We start from the raw sequence: 14,100 nt of genomic DNA on the forward strand, positions 1-14,100 counted from the left end.
CCAAGAATTCTGGGGATATGGTTATGGTGTTCAGGGTAAATATGAATCTATGACTAAGGGTGGAAAGCTCTGGCTATTAAAGAGCTGGCTGAGTCCTGCCTGATCCTTGCATTGCAAGCAGCCACACCATATTCAGATACTGCAGAATTAGGCTTTGATCTTTCTTTTTAAAATCAGGTTTTCATCTTGGAAACTACCGTTCAAAAGTAGGGATAGTGGTGAGAATTTTCAGAATTTCTGAAACCAGGCTGATTTTAGTTAGATAGTTTAGGTGTCAAAAAGAACCAGCACTGAAAATGGAAGTTTTCCTCAGTTCACCTACATGCAGAGCATGTCTAAGACTGCTGCTTTTCTGCATCCCTTTTCAAGTATAAGGGCTGCTTATTTTAATGGTGCATTTGGATTCTATTACTGGAATTGGGAGAGAAGCACAAAAAGATTTCTTCTTAATCAGACATAAAAACACGGCTTGTAATATTTCTAGAAGGTGCCTGCAAGTCTGAACACATTTCAGTTTCTTTCAGTCGCTGCTATTTGCAGCTTCAGAGAACACCCCTAGGAAAAGGTAATTATTACATTTTTCAGAATGGTGCCATAACATACACGGATCGTCCTTCAGGCTGGCTTTCCACTGATCTGGGACACACGGTTTGAAATACAGGTATTGCAGGATACAGATGGATGAAGTAACTTATAATCTCAGGCTCTCCACTAAATTTAGAGAAGAAGAATGTCTCTGTGGTGTGACCCTGGACAGTTAATTTGATTTCAGTTCTCCTTTTCAGTATAGAGTTAATATGTTCCCTTGGGAAATTTTTGCACAGCAGCGGGGATCACACAGCCTTGGCGTTCACCAGGATGCTCAGTTTGAGCCTCATATGCTGTATTTGCAGACTTTAAACTTCTCTTAACATATATCATCCAGAACACAGGACTTGAATTTCCTTTTGTCACCTTCTTTCACGTGTTGTTTCATCACTTCTGTTTATTCCTTCCATTTTTTTTTTAAGCCTGATTCAGCCAGCCAGGACCATCACTCTGAGTCTGGACAAGCAACACTTTGTCAAGCCTGATACAACAACAATTCTGCAACATCTGACTGGCTTGTAAAACTGAGTGCTGTGCTCAAACTAAGGAAAAAAAAAAGCTACAAGAAAGAGCTGTTATCTGACACAGACACTGCATCAATCTTTTTTTCTTGCTTTTATGTAGTTTGCCTTATCTTCAAGGAAACGGAATCAGATTTTAACAAAAGCAACAACAGCTGCAGACCTTTACTCTGCCCTGAAAAAAGAGCACTGGTTACCATACTTAGTGTCATTTGAAAGTTTCCAGGAGTGGTCTTACTTTACAACACTCCATTTCAGCCAAAGAAAAATAGGAGTTATCTGTGAATACTTTACATTCCAAGTGTTTTAACAAACTCTTGAAGAAATGTTGGTAAGGATTTCTAGTAATGGCTGTCGCTGTAAAATGCCTGCACTCAAAATATTGGACCATGTGTAATTTTTTAAGTCTACAAAGTAACAGGGCCACATCAATATTTTTCAATCCCTGAGAATTTATCATCCATTTAAAGTAGTGCAATATTGTTTGAGCTTGGAATTCCACATAAGCATCTCATGGGAGGTTGGATCACTTTGTACTTGCACTGTATTAATGGGGCTATTCATGTCAGTGAAACAAGGAACGTTTGGCCTCTGGTAATGGAATGAGCATCAATTATATATGTGAAACTTGGCTCAGTAGAATTATCTTCCTGCTTTATTTCTTTCATTATTAATTCCTCATCATATTTAGTAGCTTGAAGCATTTGAAAAATAAATGGTGATATACTGGCCATAAAGGCTAAATGGGTAATGCTTTAATTATCTGGTGTCATAAAGCCAAGTCTTCAATAACAGTGTATGAACACCTTTGGCTCACTTCTAACAGCTGTGAACATTTTCCAATAATCATATATTCTGATTGCTTGTCAAGTTTATCAGCATATTCCATGACCTGATGGGCCTTGTGGTTAATCTAAGAGCAATTTTATCATGAATGAATACATTCCCATGCTAGAGAGTCCTTTCTGATTATATAGCATGCCCTCTTGCATTTCAGAGGCCATGCACTGTCAACCACTCACATTTGTCTCAAGCCCACCTTTTGTGGCAGTCACTAAGCCTCCACTTGCTCAGTGTTTTGCTGAAGAGCACAGGATGGGTTACCTAAAACTCATGGCTGTGTCATAGTTCCATTGCAGTTACTTTCACTTCACACTTGTCTCTGATTTAATCAAGAATTTGATTACACTGGTAAGTAGCATTTTTTTTTCATATTCTCCAGTTCATGAGGATTTCAATCTACTTGTGAACTGGTGCAAAGCAACTGTTGCCAATATTTCACAGAACAGAATGTCTTCACTTACAGATAGAAAAAAAGAGTATAATTTAGTTAAGAAAGATTTTTCTGCTGATGGCTTCCTTTTTTTTCCCTACCCCAATTGTATTTAATGCAAACACATAAAATTCAATTTAGAACAAGTGCTAAGTGGAAACTGATGATAGATTTAGCTATCATCCTTGAATGTTTATTTGTATTGCTTCTGAAAGAGCATCGCAGACAAGAAAAGCATTTATTTAGAAATTTGAATGCTCTTACTGAGCATCTGCTCAGTCTACTGCTGTGTCTGTTCACAGGGGAATGGGTATTTTGCAATGATGCACAGCAAGTGTGAGCCAGAGCTGGTTCTGGTTGGGTTTACTCACATAGGATACTGCCATAGTGAGGGCACTAGCATGGCCCACCCTTGGCAAAGCAGCCCAGAAAACAGGATGCACTGAGAAGACCCAGTCAACTTTTCATAAAGCAAACAGCAGTTTAAACTGCTGTAGGCTTTTTTTGTTTTGGTTTGGTTTTTTGGGAGGGGAGGCTGGTTAGGAAGAGGAACTGCATATGTAAGAGTAAGGAATAGCCATTTTCTGTTTGGCTCAATGCTTTATTTTACAGTTTCTTATCTGACACTGGAGATTCTGATTTTACAGCACCTCATAACCAGTTTTAGAGGAAGCCTCAGAAAGCCAGTGGGAAGGGTTTCAAATGGCCACAATGGGGAGAGCAGATTTTTTTACTCTCTATTGTTTGCATCTCTTGCTCACAGATGTGGGCTGGCACTCTCAGTGTGATCACAGCCAGCTACACCCGAGCAAAGGTGTCTGGTGGGGTCATCTTCCCTCCCTTGGAGGCCCAGCAGCCTGTGAGCTATATTTATAATCAGAGAGTAATTTTTCCCTGGAAGTTGGATCCAACTGGGCTCCAAGACTCTAAAAGCTGTGGGAGTCAAGCAAAGGCAGTGCTTGGCTGAATAGTCCCAGACTGGCTCATGGTAAGTTGCCAGAAGAATTATTCTGTACTCATGGTACTGCTATATATGTTTTTTTTTTAGCAGGCAAGCATCAGCAGAAAGAGTTGGCACAAGATGTGAAATGGAATCACTCAGGCTCCAGAGAAAAGCCACCATTTAGCATTCAGGATGAAATTCCAATGTAGGTTTGCCACCAGCAGAATGATATGGGGTAACACAAAGTATGCTGTCATTGTCACTCAAGTGACAGTGCATGCTGGAGAAACTATTCCAAGGAGCATCTTTTGTGTGGTGGAGCTTGCTCCAAAGAAATCTGATCTGGTGCTCAGTCATGAAAACTCCCAATGCTTTTCTTGCCCTGCCCTCACTCAACAGGTCTAGCTTTGCTGCAGAGGTGGGCCCAGCTGGTGCAGCTGCATCTGCCATGTACTTTTTTGTTTTAGGCAGCTGAACAGTGATAGAGGCAGGTGTCTCTCACTTCTTGCAAGGTTTAACATTCCTTGCTCTGGGTGTTCATTCCTTTTGTAGGCAGATGTCAGGGCTTGCATGGTGTCTGTCTCTGCACCTGGGCCAGGCTGATAGGTTTTTCCACACAGGAGTTTTCTAAGAATTTGTTAGTCCCTGCATTCCCCATTCACATCCATCTCTGGAAAAATGTAATTATTCTTCAACTCTTTGGTTTAATAATTTCCTCCCCTCACAACAAGGACACCAGGGATATTTGCAAAAAGCTACCAAGAAAAAAACAACAAACTTCTCCCTTGAAATGCAGAAAATTGCAGCACCAAGCAGGTTGCAATCTTCTTTGAAGAACAAAGATGCCCATTCTCCAAACCCAGTGAATTTCCATGTAACCTTCATCAGACACTGCAAAAGTTGTGGGTGTTTCCTGTATTACTTGAACAGCTGATTTTGCATGGCAGAACACATACCCGACCTAGTTTCCTTCCCTTCCTTCCCTATCAGGTATAACAATAATTTCTCTCAGTCAATAAAATAATTATTTAGATTTTTGGCTAATTACTGCTCTTCCTGGTCTTTATCCCCAAAATAGTTTTTAATTGTTCCTATTTGTCTCCCGTCATTATGGGAAAACTGATAATTGATTTAAACCTTTGGTTGGTTCACTAATCCAATCAGTTCAAGTATTGACTTGGAAGTGCCCACTCCTTCTAACCGTATATTTAATTCCTCTTGGTCTGACCAGGACTAGCCAGTAAATGTGGGCAGACTGTTTTCTGGGGGAGCCCATTATTGTAATAAGAGCAGCAAGATTTTGAGGCTGGGACAATGTTGTCCTCATAATTTTGGCCTTCATGTTTCTTGCAGAATGACACTTCCAGGATTACTAATTCCCCTAGAATTAGCTGTAAGGGTGAGAAGCCTTTTCTCTGATTTAGTTCACGAAATACTGTGCTGTTTCTAGGAGGAAAAAAGACAAGACAGACACGCCTACTCCTTTGGGAATATTCACCCCCTCTGGTTTCCATATTTCCAGTTTGTGAGGGATGGCAGATGCTAAGTGCAGCTTTGCCTCCTCATTTGCCTTTGTCATTTCTCATCTGCAGGTGCACTGATGGAGCCAGTGTGACTTTTATGGGGCAGGGGAAGGAGAGCTCTGCAGAGCCTTCTTAGTAAAACAGCACACCATGAAAGACACTGCTGTCCTGCAATTTGTCCTAGAGTCTGGAAAAATGTTTTTCACTGTTAATAATATATTTGGGTTTAAACTTGGCTTTAGCAGCTAAGCTTGCATTGTGGGATATTTGTTTTCTTGTCTGAGTTTTCACTTCTGAGGTCTCACAAAAGACTCTCAACACAGCCAGATGCTACTGTTATACAGTAGACTACTGAGCACTGAATAAACGAAGCAGAAGAATATTGCATTGTTAGTCAGAGCTCTATCTAATGTAATTTTAAATACTTGAACACATGCTCTTTAAAGTTACCTTTGTCTTGCTTCATTTGTTGACAACTGACTGGCACAGTAAACAAATTTTTTGAGCAACAGTTTATATTAAAAAAACCCAACATGTCTTATGGCTAGGACACAGCAAGAACAGTAGTACTGCAAGTAAGTTTTGATGTCATCTGAAGCTCTCAACTTCCCATGTCAAAGGAGGTGTTTCATGTGTTTTATCACGCTTATGAGACCTGCATGCACAGAGAGCTCAAGTGCAATCTCTTTTTCTGCAGCAGCAGAGATCTCAGCCTTCTTTTTAGAACTTCTTGGATGGCTCTGCACAGTTTCAGGCAAATATGGACATATTGTAAAAGACTGGGGCTGAGAGCTTTGTAACTTCTTCCTCCCCAACTCTGTGAGGAGATTTGCCTCTTGACCTGGCAGACCAGGGAAGAGGAGTTTGCTGTGTGATTTTGTTCTACCATCCTGTCTCCATGGCTTGTATGCTGGTTTTTACAGGAATGGAGTACTTCCAGTCCTCCATGAATGCATTCTTATGAGCTTTGAGCATATGAGCATGTAAGGTAAGCCCAATTGCATCAGCCTCAGATGTAGGTCCCTGGAAATAGAAGAAGTTGATGTGCCCCATTGAAGAGGCAGAAGAAGAGACCATGGCTGGGCTTGGGATTCCATTCTCCCCTCTGTGTCCACATGATGTGACTGATTTAAGAGGTGCAGTTACTGCAGCTATAGGGAGGAGAATGGAGGCCAAGGTTGCTCTTGAGGCTTGGATGGAATAATATCTGGTTTTTTGAGCATCCACACTGACAGACTCATTACTGGTCTGGGTTGGTTGGTGTTTTGTTTGGTCTATTGCTTCTTTGGTTGGTTTTTCCCCCCAGAACCCCACTGAAGTAACATTTCAGTTATCTTGATATTTCCTACAACTAAATGCATCTGAAAGTGTGTCTTTCCCAGAATAGATGATGTCCCTGTAGGTTTGGAGCCTTCAGCCTCTCTGTAACATCCTCTGTTACAAGACTGTATTACATTATATTTTTGTTTCTTTTATTCTATTTGAAAGCATAGCTCATACTAAATCTCTGCATGCAGAACATGATTTACTTCAGAGCACTGGTGCTTTGATCCTCATAATCAATTCTATTCCTTCCAATACAATGCCATGCCAAGACAATTTGTGATTTCTACATCCTCTAAGTTAATCTCACCTTTTATGCTTTGAAGGAAACTCAAAAGAAAAAAGCAGGATAAACAAAAAGGTTTGTTTTCACTGTCTTGCTTTCATCTGTTCTTGGAACTGGAGTGAGATCAGATGTCAGGAATGCTGGGAAGGCAGGAAATTTTGCTGCTACAGACTCATTTGGCTATGTGGCTTTTCCTTGTCTTCCAAGTCTAAAATTTTAGAAAATTCAAAAACCATCTAATGAAAGCGCCTGCATTGATCTTCAGGATAGAAAAGCTCTGCTCTGGATCCTTTTGCATGTTGGTTAATGTTGTGGCTTTTTTAATGTCAATGTTTTAATCTCTCCATTGCAAACCATTGATAACAAGGATTACTAACGGAAATATTTCCTAAACTTCAACCTGCTGAAGGAAGGACTGTTCTGAAGTAATACTGGCTTGTAATTCAGGATTTGTGAGCCACCACCATTGGTAATATCCTACAAGTATTTGCATGATGGGACACATTCAAGTAAACTGACATAGTTAGCTAAGAAACAGATTTGTTTCTAGTTAATTGGAGCAGTGAGCAGATGTACATTGGAAAAGGAGGCAGAGGGAAGGTGGTTCTGTGTAACACTGGAAATGTTCTTGGCTGATTGTGCAGCCACCTGTGGTTGTGCAGATGGCAATATCTGTGCCACAGCTGCAACGTTCACCAAAGCCCTGCTATCCTGGCAGAAGCAGCTGTAGCCTTTAAAGAGGGGAGAAAGGGAACAGCTCAAGCTGGTCTCACTTCTGGATTCCAAATTACCAGTTGCTGTCCTCATAAACTATGTCTAATGTTTCACACTGTGCTTCAAGGCTTGCAGTGTTTCTGTAGGTGTAACAGGCAAGAGCAAAGGAACGGCTGAAATATTTAAACCAGAAGTTGCTGAACTCTAATGACAAGAACTGAGACAGGATTCTGTAGTGTAGTCAGCATCTGCTGTGACATGGAACATTTTGAGTTCTTTATTTCTTCTCCTATTTTATATACTTAAGTGAATGTGGAAGTTTGTCAGGGTTAATTACAGAGGTAAAAAAAATTGTATGCTTTTAGTTTGAAGGTTCTCTTTTTATAGTTCTATAACCTTGTAGTATACTTTGTAGTATACTTCTATAACCTTTGCCAAAAGGCAGTGGCATCTCTAGCCATGTGATCACTGGAGCTGACTGCTTCTGAAGAGGTAGGTATTTTGGATTACTTGATTTGATCTAGAAATGTGATTTGTTGCTTCTCTTGAATTCAGTACTGAAGTTTCTACTTTCAAGGGTAATTAGGGTCTTAGAAGAATGCTTAAATGTGGTTCTCCTCTAAGCCCCATATGCTTGTCTCCTTGGCTCTGTTCTCTGCTCAAAGATGTCAGCTGGAATTCCATGCTTGATCTTTGTTTTGCAGGACAAGACAAGTGATCAGGGCTGTGCCACACAATTCATTCTCCCTTCTTGTAATGAAGCGTAGTGCCGAAATGCTGCATTTTGAGGAAAGACTCTTAGATACTGGGAATAGGAGTAACAGGACATGGCTTGAAAGAATGGGATGTGCAGCAGGCCTATCCCTCTTTTATGCATGAGAAATATCTCACTGGTGTAAAAGTGCAGTTAGAGTTTCTCCTCTTGGCAACCTGCATAAGAAGTTTGGCCATCATGTACATGTTGCTCTTGATACCTCATAATAAAATGGCACAGGAAGGGTCCTCAAGATGGTTGGGAGTTGGAGCACATGCCATATGTGGACAAACTGAGGGATTTGGTCTTCTTCACGTGGAGGAAATGAAGGCTTTGATGGACCTGAAAGGGGCCCCCTAGTACCTATGGGTAGGTTACAGAGAAGATGGGGCCAGGCTCTTCATGGCAATGCGTGGTGTGAAAATGAGAGTCAAGAGGTGTAAACTGGAATAGAATAGGTTTATGCTGTTTATAAGGGAGAAACTTTTTCCCCATGAGGGCATTCAAGCAGTGAAACAAGTTATCCAAAGATGTTCTACAGCTTCTCTGCTTGTGGGTTTTCAAGACCCAACTGGATAAAAACCCAACAACATAGTTTGATCTTAAAGCTAAGCCTGGTTTGGGCTAAAAGTTGGACCCCCTAAGGTTCCTTCCAGTCTCCACTATCTTATGATAATGGGATTTGGTGTATTTTTGCCCACTAAAATTTTGCATGAAGTATGAACTTTAAGGCAGAACTCTTTTTGGGTCATAGCACCAGCATGAGGAAAGTGGGAAGTCACAGAAGAGCCACTGTGACTTCCTATCTTTCATCAGCAGTTTACACAGCCTGGACAACATAGGCTTTTGATAAGTCCCCAGCCACAGTACAAATTACATAGATATTACTGACTGAGGATTCATGAGAACACAGGACAGGAAGGGAGTGCAGGAGACTCTGACCATTGGCCTCTGTTATTGCATGCAGCCATGACATATCTACCCTTTTTAGAAAAATAACCTCTTATTTTAAAATCAAGTAATGTTTTACTACTGTTGTTCCCATGGCAAGACTATTTCAGAATCTCTACTCTCTATGTGTCATGTTAGAAAACTCCTAATTTTTAGTTTGAATTTATTTATGACCTGTTTAAATCCTTTTGTTCTGCTGCCATTTTTAAATTTCTTTTTCTTTGCTATGGTTTAAATAGCTCTTCTGGTACTTATTTCTTCAAAATGTCTGTAGAAAGCAAACCAATCAATCTCAGCTTTCATTTGGGAAATTAAACAAATCAAGGTCTCCCAGGCTTCTCTTGTAAGACAAGCTTCTCATTCCCCTCACCAACCTGCTTCAGTCTGAATTAACTGACCTGAGACTGGATTACCAATACAGTACATATTAGTTCTAATGAAATCCTTCTAAAATCCCATACAATGTGGTAATAGTAGCACATATCCATTGGAAATAATTCAGTTAGTTCATCCTGTTACTGCTTTTGCTTTCTTGTGGCTTTTGTGGGCACCAGGACTTCATTGGCAGCCCCTGCTTTTACAACAGTTTATAACTCATTGCTATTGTGTCTTTCTGTATCTTGTTTGTGTACCTTTTATGATCATTTAATCTTAACTGGTTCTCAAGGTTTTCTGCTTGCCTTGCTGACAGTCTCCTCCACTTTTATGTTGTTGACAACTCCTCTTTTCATCCTTTATAGCTGGTGGCATGGATTTACTCCTGAAGAACTCTGCTTTTGTAGGAGGCCTTGCTCCAGACTCATACTTGTCTTTTTCATTACCATAGTTTCAACTTTTCTAGGTCCTTACCTTCAAGGGTGGTCTCCTGTGATGATCTCTATCTTCACAAATTTAGTTTGTAATTCTTTACAGGAGTTGAGATGGGTGAAAGCTGACTGCACTTTTTCTAAGAAATGCAGCCTGATGGTGGTGGCAGCCCTGTCCATGTCTTAGAACTAGATGATCTTGAAACTCTTTTCCAACTCAACCCATTCTATGAATAAGGTATTGGAAATCTTAGGTTTCACTGGCAACACATGCCCTTCCTTATTCTTCTCTGAAACCTTGATGCTGCTGGAGCCAAGCCCAGCTGCTGCTGAATTATGCACAGCACAAGAACAAGGAGCAGAAAGGCAAGAACAAAATGTCCTATGACCCATTAAAACCATGGGAGAGAATTCACCAGGTGCCTTGCCCTTACCTGATGTGGTCTATGTCCATGGTGCACTCTTAGCTTTCCCTCTTTACCCCTTCTCATTTACAACCAATAAAGGCCTCTCAATTTTCATTCACTCGTTTACAGTCAGCATGGAGGTGCCAGGCAAAGCACTGACTGATGGACACTCATTTGACATTGACTAATGGATAACTTCTAGTTCTTTCTGCCAGTCAAGCTTGGTAAATGACATTCCTCCTTCATAACAAGAATAACAGTTCACAGAACTCACAGGCAAGTGATGCATGTGCAGAAGAAATTTTGTTTGTTAATCCTTCCTTCTGAGACTTTTCATAGTGCAGCAGGTATGTGATATTAGCACTAATGTTATTTAAATTGCAAGTAATCCCCACATAGCACTTCCAGTGAAGAGACAGAACTAGGCACAATTAAAGCACCGTGGGTTGCAAGAAAATAATGATTTGGGACTGGAGGTACTAAAACTTTGTGTTCTATCAATTTTTCTAAAGGATACCAAACAAAATCAGGCTTCTGACAAAATAAATGACTACTCCCAAAGGCAATGGTGCCTATTCTGTGTGATACTTGCTTCTGCTGTAGCTTCACATTAGTCTCTGCCAAGTAATCCTGAAGTTTGCTTTAGTGGTCAGAGCTGGTGGAAAAGCTGGTCAGCTGTATAAAGGAACAGTTCCAGGGGCTGAATGAGAAAGGCTTCCATAGAGCTTGAAACCTCACTTTATCCTTAGCTAGTGCTCAAATTGACAAGATAATATTGAGCTTATCTGGCTCCTGTGGTTAAGATCCTGTTAGGCCCTAGATCCATGATTTCTGAGAAGTGTTAGTGAAGCAAAGCATTAGGGATTTCTTTAGCTCTGCCAGCTCCCTTGATGTTTCATTTGTTTTTTGATTGAATATTTCTCTTATCTGCTACAAATACCTGCAGGTAGGCTGGATTTTCCTTTTAATGGAAAAAAAAAATATCCTGCTGGAATGAGCTATAAACTGGGCCAGTTTGAGTCTACATGCATATGTTTTTTCCCAGGAAAATCCAGTGCCACTGAGACAAAAAGTACACTTTCCCCTGCTTTTGTTGCTGTTGACAACAGAGAACTTTGGGCATTTTGTCTTTCAGCAAAAGAGTGGGTTTTCATAAAATCCTTCATGCATAAGTGAAAAAAAAATAATTTAAAACCCAGTAAAATTTCAACAAATATGCTGTAGCAAATCTGCATCCAGTTTTTTCTCTAACAACTATCAGTTCTGACTTTCTGGAGATCATGGAGAAGGAAGAAGAAGGCTGGGTGAAGGCTTGTCACTTTAGCTCTCTCCGTGAACTGTGATGTGCAGGATGTGTGATGGAGCTGTGTCTATATTGCAAATCCTACTGTGCCTGGAACATCTGACACCTCCCACCAGAGCATGGAGGAGGCAGGGATGCTGCACTGCCTGTCTCCTGTGTGTGCTCAGTTGCAAGTCCCCAAGGTCTGGCCAGTGAAGATGTGCTTGATTCAGGACTTCACACTAGCGATTTCAGGGAGTTACAGTGACATGGCAACCAAGACAGAACAGTTGTGTGTGTTGGATATAGCAGGAATAGAACTGAAAACTGTGTTGCTTTAAAATTTTACAATTTTTTTCCACCTTCCAGGAGCCACCTTTAACTAGAGTGCAATGAGCTCCCAGCCACAGGCACAAGTAGGAGTAAACACTCACACAGCCCACTATGCCCATTAGCTCAAACAAGGTGACAATGAGGGCACTTTTTATCAAGATTTTCATGAAAATATTCCAGATACCTTCCCTTTGAGATTCTCAGATGAGATAATATAATTGTGATTTAAAAAATTCTGAGATTGTGAAATCAATGCAGGGTTTGGTGTTCCTTAATTTTCTAGCTAGATAATGGATTTTAGACTTGTTAATATCAAAATAGTGGTCTTGGTGGGTTGTTAACAAAATGATTCTTTACTTGAAGTGGCAGAAATAAAATCCTCACTAGGAAGGAGTTTCTGTTTCATGTAGCTAGATTGTGTTTGTATCAGAATAGCAGTGCTGCCATTACTGTTTTTATCTTAACCCAGTGTTAACAAAAAACCAAAAAAAACCCCCAGTTCTCCTTGCTCATTTATGAAGGATAAAATAAACAAATTTTATTATTAGAAAAACATTTTTATAAATGAAATATCAGATATGAAAATGGTGTATATGGTGTCGTGAGCTATTTAAAATCTGAAGTAGAACATGTAGCCAACAACAGTAATGACTCCTTAAATGTTGCTCTGTATAAATATTTGAATGTGTTTATGTGAACATGCATGTGTTTGTGGGTGTGTGACAAACAGACAGCACTTTCTAAAATCAAAGCTTTTGAAATTTGAGGAATCTCTGAGCTGACTCTTATATGTAAGCAGTAAGTAAAACTCAGTTCTAGAGGGAAAGCCAGAACTCGCTGGGTGCACAAGTCATATCCCATTTATATACAGTTCAATGGCATATACATGATAAATATTCTTTTTCAGGCCCTATTTACAGAGATGTTTCATCTTAGGTCCCAGTCTGGCAGTCACAGGAGTTATACTTACATTTTCAAGCAGTATGGTGCAACAGGAGCAGATCTGTAGAATGAAACACTGAATGTCAAAGATCTGCTCTTCACCCTCCGTATTCCTCAGGGTGCACAGGCTATTTTGGATTAGCTCCCACCTATTTCCATGGATTGAATGTCCATTGGAGGTTGGAGTGCATTAGGTAGGTGCCCTCTTAAAGCCCAGTATCTGCTTTAGTTTCATCAGGAAGCCAGTCTATATGCTCTGTAACAACTCTAGATTGGAGAGAAAGCAGAGAGATGAGACTGATCTGGAGAATCAATGCATGAACTGCCTTTTGATTTGAATTAAAATGTTCACAAACTCACACTTTGATATGTTTGTTCAGGTTCATGCAAGCCCCATGGAAGGTCATGCCTAAGTCCTTGCAGGATAGAGCATCCACAAAAGCAGAGTCAGTCCTTTTGAATGCCAGGTTTCTACTGACAGTCACTTAACTGTTTCTCACTCAGTAAATATGATAACTCCATACTGCTTTAGTAAAAGTGACCCCAATAAAATGCTTCTGATTAGTTTAAAATCAAGGCCCCATTTCACTCAGGTAAAATATGAATGTAAATATCCAGTTAAGCTCATGAACTTGTTTACAATAAGACAAAAATAAAAATTTGTAAACAATAACTTGTGAGTAGTAGATTAATGGAGCCTGTGTTTGGAATAGATTTGATAATGAGTGACCTAGTAAGTGACTCACACTTGTGGTCTATGCATCAATCTACACCTTTTAATCTCATCTCCAATGACCATGGTTTCTAGGACTGTTTTGTTGTGGATGCACAGCAGATTGCCTTTGATCACTGACACTGACTGAGGAGCTTAAGAGTTACTGGCATGAATCTGTGAAGATTCCACCTATTTCTATTGAGGTGTCTTGCTTTGTAAACCTTGTAGGAATGTAAATACCAGTGAGGAGTCCATTACTTACCCTAGCATGGTGGAATTTGAACAGCAGGTTTCTTAATTCTTCGTGTTTTAGGGAAGCTGGCACAGTGTGCCTGGTTCTCCTCCTGGCTATGATTTATGATTAAACCATGGTGTTCATCTTAATTCATCTACTTGTTCTGGTGTAACTTTGACACCAAGGCTGTTCTACTTGGCTTATATGGAGGGTTATGTCTGACATGGATGGTAATCTTACCACTGATTTTAGTGTCATCAGGAACAGAATATGGCCATTTGCTAAATGAAAGCTGAACAGGTCTGAAGGCTTTCTCTTTTAGATGACAGTCAAACCATCTGGTTAAGTACTCTTAGTTCATTAAAGAGAACTAACTCAAGCTGAATAATATTTTGTATTCAAACACTGAAAGTGGTTCATAGCTTTCAAAACTGATTATATTATGACTCACACAACTACAGAGCAGTTGAGGTTGGAAGGGACCTAAATCCTCATCTGGCCTCA

The sequence above is a fragment of the Geospiza fortis genome, unplaced genomic scaffold (assembly GCF_000277835.1).
Source record: "Geospiza fortis unplaced genomic scaffold, GeoFor_1.0 scaffold111, whole genome shotgun sequence".
Classification (NCBI taxonomy): domain Eukaryota; kingdom Metazoa; phylum Chordata; class Aves; order Passeriformes; family Thraupidae; genus Geospiza; species Geospiza fortis.